The sequence below is a fragment of the Amblyomma maculatum genome, chromosome 8, assembly GCF_055883805.1.
Source record: "Amblyomma maculatum isolate TAMU_Amacu chromosome 8, ASM5588380v1, whole genome shotgun sequence".
In the NCBI taxonomy this organism is placed as follows: Eukaryota; Metazoa; Arthropoda; class Arachnida; order Ixodida; family Ixodidae; genus Amblyomma; species Amblyomma maculatum.
Genome location: NC_139351.1, coordinates 58,223,266 through 58,241,124, shown reverse-complemented (window position 1 = coordinate 58,241,124; position 17,859 = coordinate 58,223,266).

The window sequence follows — 17,859 nt, the reverse complement described above, 5'->3', positions numbered from 1 at the left end:
GTTCTCCGCAATGTTCGCAGTTGGTCTTAAGAACGAGTTGCATCAACGCCCTTTGTTGTATTGCCTAACGGTACACATTCAGACATCGTTGAAGATATAAGGGATGTACTCAGCACACACTTTATGCAGTTGTTTTGAACTGGAGGCATACATATTAAACGTCTGGATGGTGCTCTGCGTGAGTTTTGCACAGGTGTACCTCGCGTTCCTGAAGAGCACCAAGATACTCTATGCGGTCCAATGTTCTTGGAAGAGCTTCGGGCAAAGCACGAAGAGGATTGATGAGATTGCACAGCTGCAGAAACGTTCGTGAAGGGGAGGCCTGTTGCAAATCCTGTGGTTCTCCGCAGTGTTCGCAGTTGGTCTTAAGAACGAGTTGCATCGACGCCCTTTGTTGTATTGCCTAACGGTACACATTCAGACATCGTTGAAGATATAAGGGATGTACTCAGCACACACTTTATGCAGTTGTTTTGAACTGGAGGCATATATAGTAAACGTCTGGATGGTGCTCTGCGTGAGTTTTGCACAGGTGTACCTCGCGTTCCTGGAGAGCACCAAGATACTCTATGTGGTCCAATGTTCTTGGAAGAGCTTCGGGCAAAGCACGAAGAGGATTGATGAGATTGCACAGCTGCAGAAACGTTCGTGAAGGGGAGGCCTGTTGCAGATCCTGTGGTTCTCCGCAATGTTCGCAGTTGGTCTTAAGAACGAGTTGCATCGACGCCCTTTGTTGTATTGCCTAACGGTACACATTCAGACATCGTTGAAGATATAAGGGATGTACTCAGCACACACTTTATGCAGTTGTTCTCAACTGAAGATATATATAGCAAACGTCTGGATGGTGCTCTGCGTGAGTTTCGCACAGGTGTACGTCGCGTTCCTGAAGAGCACCAAGATACTCTGTGCGGTCCAATGACCTGGGAACAGGTTCAGGTAACAGTTCGGAGAATGAATGGCTTTGCAGCTGTAGGCCCATATGGGATTCCAATCATATTTAATCTTTTTTTGAAATAATACGTATCCACCTATTACCAAAGCTGAATGGGCCCCTTACTGATGGAATCCGACCAGAAACAATTGGCGAGAATAGTCATACTCTAAAAAGCGCCAGTGAACCATCTGACCTGAAGGCATCGGGGCCAATTCTCTTGATAAACTCAGACTATAAGGTATTTGCTGTAATACCAGCGCATCATATAACAGCATTTCTACCGGAATTATTCAGTAATGCTCAAACATGCTGTGTGCGTGACCGCACAATCCTTTCTTCCCTGTATCTAACCAGTAATCTATTTACGTTTGCTACACGCACACAGACTCCACTCGCTTTTCTATCCGTAAACAATGAAAAGGCATTAAATCGTGTAGAAAGTGAATATCTATTTTCCGCTCTTAAATGCTCTGGCTTTCCAGCGCGTTTAATAGAGGTTCTTTGTTTGCTATACACTGATTTAGAAGCCTGCCTAATAGCTAACGGCCTGTCCACTGATTTGATAGCTTTCACTCGTGGAATACGTCAAGACTGCCCACTGTCATCTATCCTCTTCATGCTTTGCTTAGAACATTTAGTGCTGCAGGTAAAAAACTGCAGATCTATCCGCGGTTATCCTCTCCCTGGTCAGGGCGAGGTGACGATTTCAGCATATGCTGATGAACTTTTTATGTTCTTAACGAGCATGGACAGTGATAGAGTTTTTCTGCCTCTTTTTCACATATATAGCTCCTTGTCAGGTGCACGCCTCAATCCAGCAAAACGCAAAGCACTGCGTTTCAGAGCTTTTAATGAAGAATTTTCTGATGGTGTCGTCTGAAGATGGCGTAAGAGTATTACTGGGTGTCACATTCCTGTCGTCTGGCGAGGTAGCTCACACCCCCCGGAAACGAATAAAAGACGAAGCCAAGAAACGGATCGAGGTAGCCAAGATATTCTACCTACCTTTTTCAGAGCTAGCATACCTAATCTAGAGTGGTATTGATACATTCCTTTTTACGTGGCCCAACGTGGCCCTTCCTCCACGTATGTCTCTGCAGCGGTTAGGTACTGCTTGCGGGTCGTCTATTGGAAAGCTAAGACTGAGGGTGTTTCGAGAGCTCTTGTCGGTGGTTTCAGTATCCCACACTTTGAAATAATGCGCCGCCTGTTGGGTTTAAAAGCCACTTGCGACATCATCGTGGATGTATCATACCGCGGTAAAGCACTTATTGAGTGTCTGATGAGGACCTCTCGGCGTCTGTTTGGAATGGCGGTGTGCATGGGCCCAGTGGCTGAGACCACCAATGTTTCACATTTACATTGTGAGATCGTTGAACCTAAGGCAAACACATCACCAAACTGTGACCTTATGGCAATGACCCCCACAGCCTTATGTGAATGCGTGTCAATTAAATGTTTGGACGATGATCAGCGCAAGAATGTTTATAGAAGACAACGGAAGCCGATGATTACTGCCTCTCTCCCTGCTGATACCCCCGATTTCATTTCGTCAAACGAATAGCAGGTTCTACACCGCGGTAATACGGCCGACTACTGTTCGGAGCTCCCGGGGGTTCGAATCCGGCCACGGCAGCTGCGTTTTGATGAAGGCGAAACGAAAAGGCGTCCATGGGCCGTGCGATGTCAGCGTTGTTGTTGCTGTGGCTGTGGGAAGAAAGAAAAGAAAATGAACGGGCCTGCTACTGGCTCTGTAGCTGAGCCACCTCCGCTGCCTCATGCGGACAGAAGAGAAAATATACAAGAAAAAAAGAAGAGGGAGAGAAAGACGCGCGCCGCAAAAACAGCCGTCGTCCGCCCCCACCGAGCGGTGGCGGATACAACGACGGCCTACAACAGATAAAAACCACTGGCTGGCTAGCCCCTGCCGCAAGCTGCGTTGACCTACCGTCCCAGCCCCGTAGGGCCAGGAACTGCTACCCTTCCAGCCAAAGCAACTTCGCGAACAGCTCTGCTGTGCGATCTCAGCGCACGTTGAAAATCCTCAGGTGGTCGAAATTACTCCGTAGTACCTCCACTACGGCTCCCCTTTCTCTCTTTCCACATTCACTCATACCTTCTTCTCTTCCCTTACGGCGCGGTTCAGGCGTCCACATTGCAAGTGTGGCTGGTACTGCGCCTTTCCCTTCCTGTGAACCAATTATATACCAACAGCCGACCGCCTTGCATCGCAGGGTGTAGCACCGCCCTCCGCATGCCCGCTGTGAGGTCAAACAGAAGCTTTGAATCATGTGGAGCACGCAGGTTCTGGCGCCTAGTGACGCTCATGTTTCATGCCGGAATGCAGTGGAGGGTCGTCTCAGGGACGGTTCATAGAGCTTATGTGCATAGGCATCTTTGATAACATTTTGAAGTTCGGGCGGGTATGTCTGGGGTGTAGCTTCGGTCGGAAACCCGGCATAGTCCCACATGTTGTGCCATTGGTCCGCCGGACCCACTTCACATACACTGCACACATCACTCGTGTAGATGTCTGGGTGGAGGACTGGTAGCACTGCCGGGTAAGGAGTGACCCGATTTGTATTTGCCTTCGGGTGACCGCCTGCTCCCGACTAAGTGCCGGGTTAGGAGGCAGCACCCCAAATTTTCCAATTACCCGGGCTAGTGCAGACCACCGGTTCAAATTATCTGGTCAGATTTAGAATGGAAAATACGGGACCGCAGAAAACCTTAGTATCATGCAGGATTTTGAATTAACAGAGTTTGAATTATCGAGGTTTTACTGTACATTGGAAGATGAGGCGAATGGGTGTTTTGCGGGGACGCCTGCAAAAATCCTTGTTTAAAGTTCTGTATAGGATAAAAACAATAAAATACATACATTTAAATGAAGAACTGACAACATTGGGGAGGACGAATTGCTCTGGCGATTTTATACAAGGTTTATCCTTGTTTTGAACGGCAGTGTGACAGCGCCTAGCCTTCCGTACTAGAAAAGGAGGGAAGAGGTTTTGACTGGTATGATGTCCGAATCCATAGAGTAAGAATGCTACACAAGTTTTATTGTTACAAAGAACCTGTATGAGATATATATTCAGTGTATGTACATAACTGAGCACTTGTCAGACCAATACGTGCCCCAGAACAACATTTCATTTTAGTTTTGTAGAATATGTAAAAGCAACTCTTAAAAGGGAATATTGCTTCTAATCAGGAATTATTATATTGTGTGTAGTTTGCAATGCCACACTATAAACAAACCAGATGCTTACGGGCACATGTAAGTTTACGTAATAAAAGACTAGCTGCTTATTGAGCCAGAGGTATTAATGTGCAGTGAGACTTATCCTTCTTGTGCACGGCAGAGTGACCGCGCCTATCCTTCCATATTAGAAAGGAAGGCAAATGTTTTTGGCTGGCATGATGTCCGAATCCGTAGAGTAAAAAGGCTACACAAGTTTTATTGTTGCAAAGAACCAGTATGAGGTATATATCCAGTATACGTACATGACTGAGTGCTTGTTACACCAATCTGTGTCCCAGAAAAACATAGAGCACTGCAGAATCTGTATTGAAATAAAGTGAAAGCGCAGATACTGCTTTTTGTTGCTTGTGGCTGCTTCTAGTTGCCTAATTCACTTCTTGGTTACCCATTTTATTCTTTGGTACTTTAAAATTGCGCGCCATTCCTTTTCTATGCCCTTTTTCGGCTCTACTTCCATTTACGTAATACATCCTATACGTCATATTAATTCACTTCTTGTTTGTCCATTTTAGTCTTCGGTGCTACATTGCGCGCCAATCCCTTGCTATGTCGTTCTTCGGTTCTACTTTTTAAATAACTATTTAGCATTTGATACATCTCGGCGGCACTCTGAGTAATTTAAGGGAGACAGAGAGAAGACTTTAGTTGCCTAGGAGCAGGGGCTCAGTCAGAAGGAGGGTCTCTTCCTTGCCGGCACTCCTGTGCTGTTGTCGCAGAAAAGGTCTTGGAGTAAGCCTCCTCCGCCAGGCGTAGGATGATATTTTGTACATCCGCATTTTTTGCTGCGGATGTAGGTTTCCCAGGTAATTTGATCAAGGGGATCAGTCTCTTAGATTCCGGCAAATCAGGGCATTGCCAGATTAGATGATATTGACTCAGAGGTACGTTGCATAGATTGCAAGCCTCTGGGTCAGCTGTCGACTCATTATGCTAAGTAACATAAGGAAAAAAATGATGACCTGAATGTATCGCCAGGCCCTGTATTCTGCATGTGTTAGGGACTTATCTGGTAGTGGATAGATCCTTCTGCTTAGCCTGGGAGTCTCATAGAGCTCTTTTAGGGGATGAGGGGGTCTTTGCCTCCGGGTAGCAGGGTATCTACGGTCGCCCACCTCTCTGTTTAGCGGTTGCTTTCTGAGTAGACTGGCCGCCTGCTTGAAAATTAGGCCTTTGCCGATGTTCTTAACAGCCGCCTTATTATCTGAGAGGATAGATCTGGCTTTAGTACCTGTATATGCTACCACTATCACAGCCTCTTCAGCTATCAAAGCGTTATGCGTACTATTGTATCCAATTACTTTCTTTGAGTGGCATTCAAATGCGGCGCCAAGCCATTGGCTCACAGTAGACAAGCGGAATTATGAACAACGCTTTATGATCCGGGGCGTAGCACAGTGACAGTGGTAAGGCGCTCGGCTAGGGATCCAAGCGATGGAGACTAATTTTTTTTAATGAGGAGTCGCACACCTCTTAAGCGTTGCTAGGCAACATAGCACCGCTTGGCGACGAGGCTGCGCAGCTGGCCTTGGCTGTGACTTCACAAGCATGCGCAGTACATACATGTGTTATGTAGAATATCGAAAACAAAATTTTCCTAAAAGAAAATTCTTTGCCGTTGTCAGATAGGGAGGGGGGTTGGCACCCGGAGGTGCCGTGCCCCAGAGTCACACATAACTCATCAGCCCATCATCATCCATTCAACACCTCCGGCAAAGTCTTTGCCGTTGTCAGAAAGTCTTTCTTCCTGTTTCCAATGGTACGACAGCCGAGCATGGCAATTAAAGTAATAGCAATTGATTCAATGTCATTAGTCACGAAGCCTCAATGAATTCTATATAAATGTTATGGTGAAAAACACACAGACCGGGGAAAACTCAGTTTGCAATCGCGGTTACTAGTTCTTTTAATTCATTTAATATGAGCAGTTGTCATAAATCATTGCATTTTCTTTGTAAAAAAGCGCATGATTGTTATCTTGCTTTCTTTTCATATGTCATACTTTCATTTGAGAGGAGAGCAATTTAGTTACAGTAAGGATTGGAAAGCACGACAGCTGTAGGTCTGAAACAGGTGGCAATGGCGTAGCTCCGCTATTCTACGTAGCGAGAGGTCCATTTCCCTGTCTGAGCGTGTTGCGGTCATGTATCTTTAGCAATCAGATACATTGGGTATACACATCTTTTATTCATTTTGCTTGACAGAGTCGACTGCCCGATGGTCTGTGAGGTAGCATGCAGTGGTCCTCATTTTGTCTACAGAGTATTTATATTTGGCAGAGCCTCCAAATGAAGTATCATACTCAGCGGTGTCATGTCCATTTAGTCCAACAGTTTCTCGCACACTCTGCACATGGGTCCAAACGGATTGTTCACCAACTCTGCTCGAAGTGTCTGAGTCGCAGAAGCGCTATCGGAAACTCGAATGGAGTGATCAGTCATACAACGTGCCTTCCGGTCTTCTGTTGGTTGCCGTTGACTGAACTCTTCCATAAGCCACATCTCTGAGCCTATGCTACGTCTATTATGCTCGGCAGTCTGGCATGTCTGGCAAGCAGTTTCAATCTTTGTTCGGGCGTCTCCGCTACTCTTTTCGACATCTAAGCTCATACTCTCCATGTTGCTGCCATGCGCAGCTTTTTACGGTTTACCGGCGGCTGCGTTTTTATGACGGCTAAACGAAGTGGCGTTCGTGCGCTGTGCGAAGGCAGCGCATGTTAAAGATCACCAGGTAGTCGAAATTACTCCATCACCCTCAACTACGGCTCCTCTCTCTTTTTTTTCCACTTTATCTCCCACCTTTCTCCCTTCCATAACAGCACGGTAATAATAATAGTATTAATAATAATAATAATAATAATAATAACTGGCTGACAGGGAGGGAAGGCGCAGTATATGTCACACTTGTTTCTGTGGAGACCTGAACCGCGCAGTAGGGGAAGGGAGGAAGGTGGGAGAGAAAGTGGAGCCGTAGTGGAGGGATTCAGTGTAGTTTCGACCACCTGAGGATCTTTAACGTGCGCTGACATCGCACAGCACACGGACGCCTCTCGTTTCGCCTCTATCGAAACGCCCATTTAACACTTAAGTGAGCCAGAAGTGAAAAGAGCAAGGTGAGAATGAAAGTAGAAAGAAGGAGGAGCCGTAGTGGAGTACTACGGAGTAATTGCGACCACCTAGAGATCTTTAACGTGCGCTGATATCGCACAGCATCCGGATGCCTCTTCGTTTTGCCTTCATCGAAACGCACTCGGACGCCTGTTCGTTTCGCGGGTATGTAAAGGAATTTAAATAATAGTGGTAAGACGACCGGCTACTGTGCCGGAGTATCCGGGTTCGAATCCGACCTCGGCGGCTGCGTTTCGATGGCGGCGAAACGAAGAGGCGTCCGTGTGCTGTGTGATGTCAGCGCACGTTGAAGATCCCAGGTGGTCGAAGTTACTCCAAAGTCCTCCACTATCGGCTCCTCTTTCTGTCGCTCTCCGCTTTCACTCCCACCTTCCTTCCTTTCCTTACGGCGCGGATGAGGCGTCCACAGAAAACAAGTGAGACACCGCGCCTCTCCCTTCCTATAAATCGATCGTCTGTCCGCACGAGGCAGCGGAGGTGGCTCACCTACAGAGCCAGTAGCACAACCGTGCATTTTAACGTGCCGCAGAATAGCCGGTGTCGTCGGCGTCGGCGGCGTTGGCCATGAGCGATAAATCCCAGCATGCACTTCATAAATAAAAAGCAACTCCCAAGATGGGCTGGGTGGGAATCGAACCAGGGTCTCTGGAGTCTTAGACGGAGACGCTACCACTCATCCACGAGTTCGATGCTTGAAAGCGGTACAAAAGCGCTTCTAGTGAATGCGGTGTTGCCTTAGAAACGTGCCGTAGAACTGCGGTGTATATCGGTAATTATGAGCATGTTACTTACAGAAGTCGCAGTTACACGTTTCCGCTACATTTCTTCTGCGCTCTGCGCAAATGCAGAAGAACCCCTCCTCGCAATGTGCGGCTCTGCCCCGAAACGTGGCTCGCCACTCGCCCCTGACGTTTCGCCGCGCACCGTCGCGGGTTGTAGAATCAACCGTCTTTCCTTTCTTTAGATCACTATCTTCGCTCACCCGCTTCTCCCCTTTGGGCCGCGCGGGTTCCGGTGCGAGGATGTCCCAATATCCTTGCGTTTATAAGTTTTCTCGACGAGGTGCAAAAATGCAATCGCGTTCCACTCTTGAAGGCGAAGCTTAAGCGTCCGCCAAATTTTTCTTTTTCTTTTTCCTGCAGCCACAACAACAACGTGCCCTAACACGGACGTCTATCCGTTTCACCTCCATCGAAACGCAGCCACCGGTGGACCTTAAAAAGATGCGCATAGCAGCAGCAAAGAGCAAATGATACAGGTGGGTCACTGCCGCTTGCGGCATGGGGCCAGGCTAGCACCGAATTTTTATCTGTCATAGGCCGTCATTGCACACGCCACCACTGGTGGTGGACGATGGCTGTTGTGTCGGCGCGCGTCTTTCTTTCACTCTTGCTTTTTTTTCATTATATTCTCTCCAACCTGCACGAGGCAGTGGAGGTGGCTCAGCTACAGAGCCAGTAGCGGGCACCTGAATTTTCTTTTCCTTCTTCCTACAGCCACAACAACAACAAATGAGCGTAATAAGTCGAAGAGAGCGGCGACGACGCCCGAAAATGAAAGGACCGGCTTGCCAAACAGTCATGCTAGACTCCGAGCATAATAGAAGTATCATAGGCACCGAGATAGGACCTATGGAAGAGTTCAGTCAAAGAGAACCAACAGAATAGGACCGGAAGGCACATCGTATGACTGATCACTCCACACGAGTTTCCAAAAGTGCTTCTGCGACCCGGACATTTCAAGCAGACTTCGTAAACTATCCGTTTGGACACATTTGTAGTGTATGCGAGAGACTTGCGCTAAATAGACTTCACACCGGGGAGCAATCCAATGTATGAGACTGAATTTGGAGTCTCTGCCAAATCAAAATACAGTGTAGAAAAAAATTATAACCGCTGCGTGCTACTTCACATAGCATCGGGCAACCTTCGTCTCTGTCAAGCAATATGAATAATATGCATGTATACACAATGTACCTCAATGCTAAATATACATGACCGTAACAAGCACAGCCAGCGAAACGTACCTCTTGTTACGTATATCCCGGCATAAAGGAGCTAACCAACTGCCATTTTGAGAGTTGCAGCTGTCGTGCTTTGCAATTTTTACTGAACCTGATTTGCTCACCACTATAATGATAGTATGGAAGCTGGAGCAAAGGCCTGAAGAAAACAGTCATCCGCCTCTTTACCAGAAACCTGTTATATTTCATGGTAACTGACTACATTGAATGAAATGAAAAAGCCTAGTAACCAAGATTGCAAACTAAGCCTCCTCTTTTCTGTGTTTTTCGACATAACTTCTAGACATCCAGGCGCTTTCGAGGTGCTTTTACACTTCAACTATCAAACCTTTCTGTCCATATGGCAAAATGTATGTTGCATTCCTCTGTTGTATCCTGGTTTGAAGCAAGTAGCACAGATGCGCAGGCGAAACCTGCTGCTCGTTTAGAATGTGAATACTGCATATTTTGCGCCATATGTATGTTTTATGTCAATGGCAGTCAATAAACTTTTCTTTGTAGACACAATACGAAACATCAGGGGGCCTGGTCAGGGCGCCTCCAATTACCAGGCGAAAGAACTTGGAAAGCTAGTGCGATCATTACGGTTAGAGGACGCGTGGGGGGCCAGAGCGCGAGCCGAATAGATCGAGTTTACATCCCTTCCCCCATGGCACCTGACTTGCTACAGTGTGAGGTATTGCCTTTCCCACCAGGCCTAAAACTAAGTTATCACTTCCCGGTCACGGTTACTCTGCGGGCAGCCCCGGGCCGTGCAATCAGCCCTCTGATGTGGCCCATGGATGCAGCGGTACTACGCTATGAAGAGTGCTTCACTGATGTACGCCGGAGTTGTGCTTGTCTGTGGCCGCAGTTAGTGACATAACACCTGCTACCTGGAACGCGCTGAAAACACGCTCGAGCAATTTTCTTGTATGTGCGGGGAAGGCGCGGCCTGTCCGCATTACGACCATGCTGAATGACGTTCTGCGCCGTATGTGCATCGTGCGGGGCGTCGAAACGCTTACGTTCGTGATGCGCCAATATCTCGAGACGTTGCGCGAGCGTTATCACCACATCCTCGAAGACAGTACTCGCGCATCACTCTCAGCGGGACCATCAACAGTGCCGCTTGAGGATGCCGTGGACCTCGGACACGCTTGAGCCGTTGGCCAGCGCAGTAACAGGCGAACGCGCGTGGAGAGCGGCACGTTTGCGGACGGTATGACGTCTACGGAACCCGCGGACATCCGCAACTCGTTTACCGAGCCTTTCGCGGCCCTCTTTTGGTCGCAAGGTCTCGATTAGGAGGAGCATTTTCAAGAAGCTGTCGGCTCCTTCTGTGGACCTCTCCCTCAACTTGAAGAAGACGTATGTTCGGCACTTAAGGAGCCGGCAACTTTGGAGGAGGTGTGTCGTGCCTTAGGCGCTATGAACCAGTAGACCGCTCCCGGTCCTGACGGACTTGTAACCGGTTTTTTATTCTACTTTCACATCCTCGGTCCTTCTTAAGCTCGTAAATTCTCCTGGAGACCGGCACCAAGCCACCCTCGTTCAGTGTCGGCCGTATCGTTATAATACCGAAGGAAGCCATGACGCCGTCGAGTCCCTCGTCGAGGCGACCGATTACCCTCCTTAACACCGACTATAAACTCGTAGCCGCATTGCTAGTCCGTAGGGTTCGAATCTACCTCCAGGACTTGGTTAGCCCATACCAGTCCTGTTCGGTACCTGGACGATCGGTGTTCACTTCGCTGACACTGACGAGAGACGTCTTCAAATACGCCTTTGCCAAACGGATCACTAGAGCTTTTGTTTCCATGGACCATGCAAAGGCCTTTGACTGCTTAGAACATGGTTACTTGTTCGCTGTGCTCCGCTCATTTGGTTTTCCTGACGAATTCGTTGAGCTCCTATGCGGTCTTTATACAGATCTTAGCAGTGAACTAGTCCTGAATGGCCAAATTGCCGGCAGCTTTCCGATTACGCGGGGAGTGCGTCAGGGGTGCCAGCTTTCGCCGGTACTCTTCATACTTTCGCTCGACCCGCTGCTGCGTAGGGTCGCCGCGGCCAGGCGTATTCGAAGTTTTCTATGAGTAGGACAGGAGAATGCCGCTGTATCTGCATACCCGGACGACGTTTCACTGTTCGTGCGTGACAATGACAGCTTCATTGTTTTTTGAATATATTTTCAGAATGCGCAGCTATATCTGGAGCGCAGCTTAACCCAAAGAAAAGTAACACACTGCACTTTGGTCAGTTCAAGGCCTCTTTGGCCGCCGCAGTACCATTTGTGGACGCAGTGCGTGTACTTGGCGTGCTCTTTGAGCCAAGCGGAGTCTCCCCCCGAACATGGGACGTAGTCTCTCGCGAGCCACGCACGCCCTTTATGACGCAGCGTGTTTTAACCACGCGCTCTATGCTAAAGTTAGTGTCGTCAATACACGAGCGTGCGCTTTCACCTTTTATGTGGCGCGTATCGCGACAATCCCGCGCCGGGTGGTGAACAGACTCGCGTCCCATATAGGGACTTTTGTTTGGGATGGCAGGACAGGGCTAGTCTCCCGTCACATCTTACACCTTCCGAGGAGCAGGGGAGGCCTTGGCCTTCCTTGCATCCCGACAGTGGCTCGAGTGCTCGTGTTAAGGCTGGTAGAGAGGCTATTAGCTTACGAGTCTTACCCTGGTCGCTCGATCATCCTGTACTGGAGAAGCACGGCGCGTCGTGCGCTTACAACCGAACAATACCTCGGTCCACAAGCGGACCGAGGTAAAAGGAGCCGTAATAGAGGGCTACGGAGTAATTTCGACCACCTGGGGATCTTTAACGTGTGCTGACTTCGCACAGCACACGGGCGCCTCTTCGTTTCGCCTCCATCGAAACGCAGCCGCCGAGGTCGGGTTTGAACCCGAGTATTACGGACAGTAGTCGGGCGTCTTACCACTGCACCACGGGGCTAGGACTGGTACTCCCCTGATGGGGCTGGGGCAGGTGGGGCACCGCCGCTTGCGGCGGTGACTAGCCTGCCACAGAATTTTTATCTGTTGCAAGCCGTCATTGCACCCGCCACCGTTTCGGTGGCGGACGACGGCTGTTGTTGCGGCGCGCGTCTTTCTTTCCCTCGTCCTTTTCTTCCTTCTCTATTTTCTCTTCTGTCTGCACGAGGCAGCGGAGGTGGCTTAGCTACATAGCCAGTAGCAGGCCCGTGCATTTTCTTTTTCATCTTCCTACAGCCACAACAACAACGACGGCAGTACAGGAACGCCTCTTCGTTTCGCCACCATCGAAACGCAGCCGCCGAGGTCGGGTTTGAGCACGGGTACTCCGGCATAGTAGTCGGGCGTCTTACCACTGCACTACCCCGGCGGGGCACGCGACTGCGTGTTTGATTGATTTACCTGATTGATTTATAGGAAAGAAGAGGGGCGGTAACTACCCCACTTGTTTTTGTGGACACCTCAACCGCGCCCTAAGGGAAGGAAGGAAGGTGGGAGTGAAAGTGGAAAGACAGAAAGAGTAGCTGTAGTGGAGGGCTGCGGAGTAATATGTACCACCTGAGGATCTTCACCGTACGCTGACATCACACAGTACACGGACGCCTCTTCGTTTCGGCTCCATCGAAGCGCAGCCGCCGAGGTCGGGTTCAGAGGAAGGGAGAGCAAATATTCGTTGCTTGACACACAATACTTCAAGAGCAGCCTATGGGACGCCGTTGCACTTATCTCCGTACCTTCCAAGGCCCTTCAAATCTACCAGAGCGCCTCAGCTATTATGTTGTGATGCACAGGCCGCAGCCGTTTCTTACACGCCGTATTTTCTTTTATCATTGCCATAAAGAAGGACATATGCAAACCACCTGCTCTAATCGTGCAGCAGCGTCGATATGGGTGAGTCATCACGCCTTGTGCCCTTTGAAAATCGCCAGGTTACGATATTAGCTCTCCCGCTTGTTAAAGAAGAGGGAAAGGAAGTTGAACAAGGCGTCTGGGAACACTGATGTCACCGGAAGCAATTGCTTCTATGGATGGGATTAGATGGATTTTCTGCATAGATTTTCTGAACGAACATCGAGCGATCATCGACCTCCGATTCAAACTCATCAAGCTTTCGACCGACAAAGTCATACCTGCTACGAGAACTTCGACGCATCGCGTCGCCCTCAACGTCCTCGACGGAGATTTGACCGTACCGCCCCGATCAAGCGTCATCGTCGCTGTGGTTACAACAGAAGTCGAAATCACGAAATGGGTTGTCGAAGGAAACACTCAATTGTTACTGGATAGAAGACTGCATCGCAAGAGGCATCGTCCGTTTTCATCGGACAAGCTGATGCCCTCGTCACGAACTTCACCGCCGAATACCGCCACATGAACAAAGGCATGGCGATTGCTTTCCTTGACGAGCTAGCGGACACCCGAGAAGTCTTCGCGCTTCCCAGCCAACTAGAAGATGATACACCCAACCTAGCCAAGCCGCCCAATTTCGACATTAATCCAGCCCTCCCCCGAGACAGACAAGACCGGATTCGCACTTTTCTTGAAAACTGCAGCGAGTGCTTTTCTTCAACATCGAAGGTGCGGCAAACTTCGTTGGCAAAGCATCGCATCATCACAGACGAAAACACTCGACCGCTACGTCAACGCCCCTACCGTGTATCGCCACGAGAACGACAGGCCATACGCGATCAAGTTGAGGAAATGCTGCGTGATGACGTGATCTAGCCATCCAACAGCCCCTGGGCGGCCCCAGTCGTTTTGGAGAAGAAAGACGGCACACTTCGCTTCTGCGTCGATTACCGGCGCTTCAATAGAATAACTAAGAAGGATGTCTACCCGCTTCCCCACATCGATGACACTCTCGACCGGCTCTGCAATGCATGGTACTTCTCATCGATGGATCTGAAGAGCGGATATTGGCAAATTGAGGTGGACGAAAGGGATCCCGAGAAGACCACATTCGTCACACTGGGGACCTATTTGAGTTCAAGGTGATGCCATTTGGCCTCTGCTCCGCACCAGCCACGTTTCTAAGAGTAATGGACACCGTTCTCGCAGGCTTGAAGTGGCAAATTTGTTTGATATATTTGGACGACGTTGTTTTCTCGTTAAACTTTTAAAACCACCTAAAACGACTGCAGTCAGGGTTCGAAGCCATCAAGTCATCGGGACTAACGCTAAAAGCAGAGAAGTGCCACTTCGCCTACGAAGAACTGCGGTTCCTAGCTCACATCATTAGCAAGGATAAAATTCGCCCAGACCAGGAGAAAACAGCTGCAATCGCACAATTCCCATCGCCTGCCGACAACAAAGCTGTGCGCCGATTCCTTAGGTTATGCGCATGTTATCGACGGTTTGTCAGAAACGTTTCGAGCATCGCCGAACCGTTGACGCAGGTTACTAAGGCTGACGTACCTTTTAAATGGGAAGCGCCGCAAGGAGAAGCCTTCGACGAACTTAAGCGCCGCCTTCTGTGCCCTCCTGTAATTGGTCATTTTGATGAAAACGCCGAGACCGAAATCCACACTGAGGCGAGCAGTGTGGGCCTAGGAGCCGTTCTCATCCGAAGAGTGCCGGACAGGAGAAAATAATCGCGTACGCTAGCAGGTCCCTCACAAGAGCCGGTCAGTTACTCGACGGCCGAGGAGTGCCTTGCGATCATCTGGACCACTTCTAAGTTTCGTCCATACCCATACGGCCGACCATTCAAGGTAGTAAGTAACCATCACGCGCTCTACAGCCTGGTCAATTTGAAAGATCCCTCCGGCCGTCTTGCCAGATGGAGCTTACGACTTCAAGAATTTTACTTGACTGTAGTCTATAAAAAAACTGATTCATTTATAGGAAGGGAAAGGCATGGTAACTGTCTCACTTGTTTTTTGTGGACACCTCAGCCGCGCCGTAAGGGAAGGGGGAAAGGCGGGAGTGAAAGTGTAAAGAGAAAAAGAGGAGCCGAAGTGGAGGGCTACGGAGTAATTTCGACCACCTGGGGGTCTTTAACTTGTGCTGAAATCGCACAGCACACGGACGCCTGCGCAGCACACGGGCGCCTCTTCGTTTCGCCTCCATCGAAACGCAGCCGCCGAGGTCGGGTTCGAACACAGGTACTCCGGCACAGTAGTAGGAGTCTTACCACTGAACCACCCCCGCGGGGCTCACTGTTTAAGTAGGGCCGGAAGCATTCCGACGCAGACTGCTTATCCCGCCCTACTGAAAAACCAAAAGTTGTAAGGGGCAATAACCTCATAAAATCTCATTTAATCGCATAGAGTCTCATACGGTGCACAACATTATCATAAAATATCGTACATAATTTATGATAATGTACAAGAAACTATGAGAACTTATGCAACTATATGCGACTTGTACGTGATTTCTTATGTGATTTGAGTGAGATTGCGTGAGAAACTATGAGGTTATTGCCCCTTACATTTTATTCAGTAGGGCGTGCTCTCGTCGACGCTCCCCCAATCCTGCCCTTTCAACAAATTGGGATGAATCTCCTCGGCCCCTTTCCACCTTCGTCTATAGGTAACAAGTGGACCATCATGGCCACTGACTACCTTACCCGTAACGCCGAAGCAAAAGCACTACCAAATGGTACCGCGGCAGGTCACCAAATTTTTTGTCGAACAAATTCTCTTTCGACACCGCACCCTAGAAGTGCTCATCAGGGGACAGGAGAACGGCGTTTACGGCAGAGTTGACGCAAGTCATCCTGGAATACAGTCAAACAAGCCATCGACAAACAACTGCATACCATCCCCAGTCCAATGGCCTCAAGGAGCGCCTGAACCAAACAATCGTAGACATGATCGCCATGTACGTCGACGCTGAACACAAGACCTGGGACGCCAGCTTGCCGTACGTGATCTTCTTGTATAACACGGCAGTCCAGAAGACGACCGGAACGACCCCGTTCAAGCTTCTGTACGGCAGGGAGCCCACGACGACGCTCGACGTAATACTGCCGCACGTAACCAACGAGGACAACCTTCGTCGCCTACCTGCAGCGTGCAGAGGAAGCCCTACGACTCGCACGGCTGCGTATTAATGACCAAGAGCGCACCGACAGCCGACGATACAACTTACGACGACGCCACGTAGAGTGCAATCCAGGAGACCAAGTGTGGGTTTGGACACCAATTCGCCGTCGCGGACTAAGAGAAAAATTGTTGCGTCGATATTTTGGGCCGCACAAAATCATTCGCCGCGTCGGACCACTGGACTATGAAGTCATTCCCGACGGAACGTTACCATCTCCACGGCGACGCGCACGCCCAGAAATTGTGCATGTTGTACCACTGAAGCCATATTACGCGCGTTAATCTGTGGTGTTTAAACTTTGTAGTATTTGTGTTTAAGTTGCTTTGTTTTGAAACATCGAGGCGTTGTTTTTTTGTAAAGGGGGGAGTAATGCCGCCAAACCATCAAAACTGTATTTGCTGCTTTTTAACAGCCGCCGGCATACGGCCTTATCACTCGGATTCTGGATCGCATATAACTTCTGTATTCTGTGTTCGACGATCGACGAGCATTTTTGTTGCTATCGCCACCGCCGAGTTGCTTAGTTCTTTTGCGACGCGAGTCAGCCCAATAGAGAGTTAATTTAAGTATCAGCAAGCCCGTGTCTTCTTTTATTGTCTACTACCTTGTCACGACTACGTGACAATGTATATAGCGGCTTACTTTCCTCAAAATCGAAGGATTGTCGTAGTGGAGGGTTCCGGAGCAATTTTGACCGCCTGATTGATTTATAGGAAGGGAAAGGCGCGGTAACTGCTCTCTCACTTGTTTTCTGTGGACACCTCAACCGCGCCGTAAGGGAAGGAAGGAAGGTGGGTGTGAAAGTGGAAAGAGAGAAAGAGGAGCCGTAGTGGAGGGCTACGGAGTAATTTCAACCGCCTGGGGATCTTTAACGTGCGCTGACATCGCAAGCACACGGACGCCTCTTCATTTCGCCTCCTGTGAAACAATGCCGGCCGCCGGTGTCTTAGTTCCGCGGCTTTCATTCATACTTTACTATAAAGCTCAGTGCAGGTGTCAGAACAAGTGGTATAGATACTGAGACAATCCTTTCCTGTGTACCAATTATTATAACTAGGACTATGCTTGAACCAAGAGGCAACTGCAGTTTTCAGACTGTAGGAAAAAGGAAAAGAAAATGCACGGGCCTGTTACAGGCTCTGTAGCTGGGCCACCTCCGGTGCCACATGCGGACAATAGAGAAAACAGAAAAAACGAAAAAGAAGGCGAAGAGAAAGACCTGCGTATCAATAGCTTCTTGGAAAGCAAAATAGCGCACTTCAAAATACAGACACAGGAAGGGAACGACAACACAGCGCTGACTTCAACTGGTTTCTGGCCCTACGGGGCTGGGACAGGTTTGAGGCGGGGGCTAGCCTGCCACCGGAAGCCGGTCGTTATGGCACCCTTGGGTTGTGCGATGTCACCTTCAGCAACCTTAAGTTCAGAATGGATACTGCGCCTTCCGTTTCTTATGAACCAATGTACAATATACAGGATAAGAATA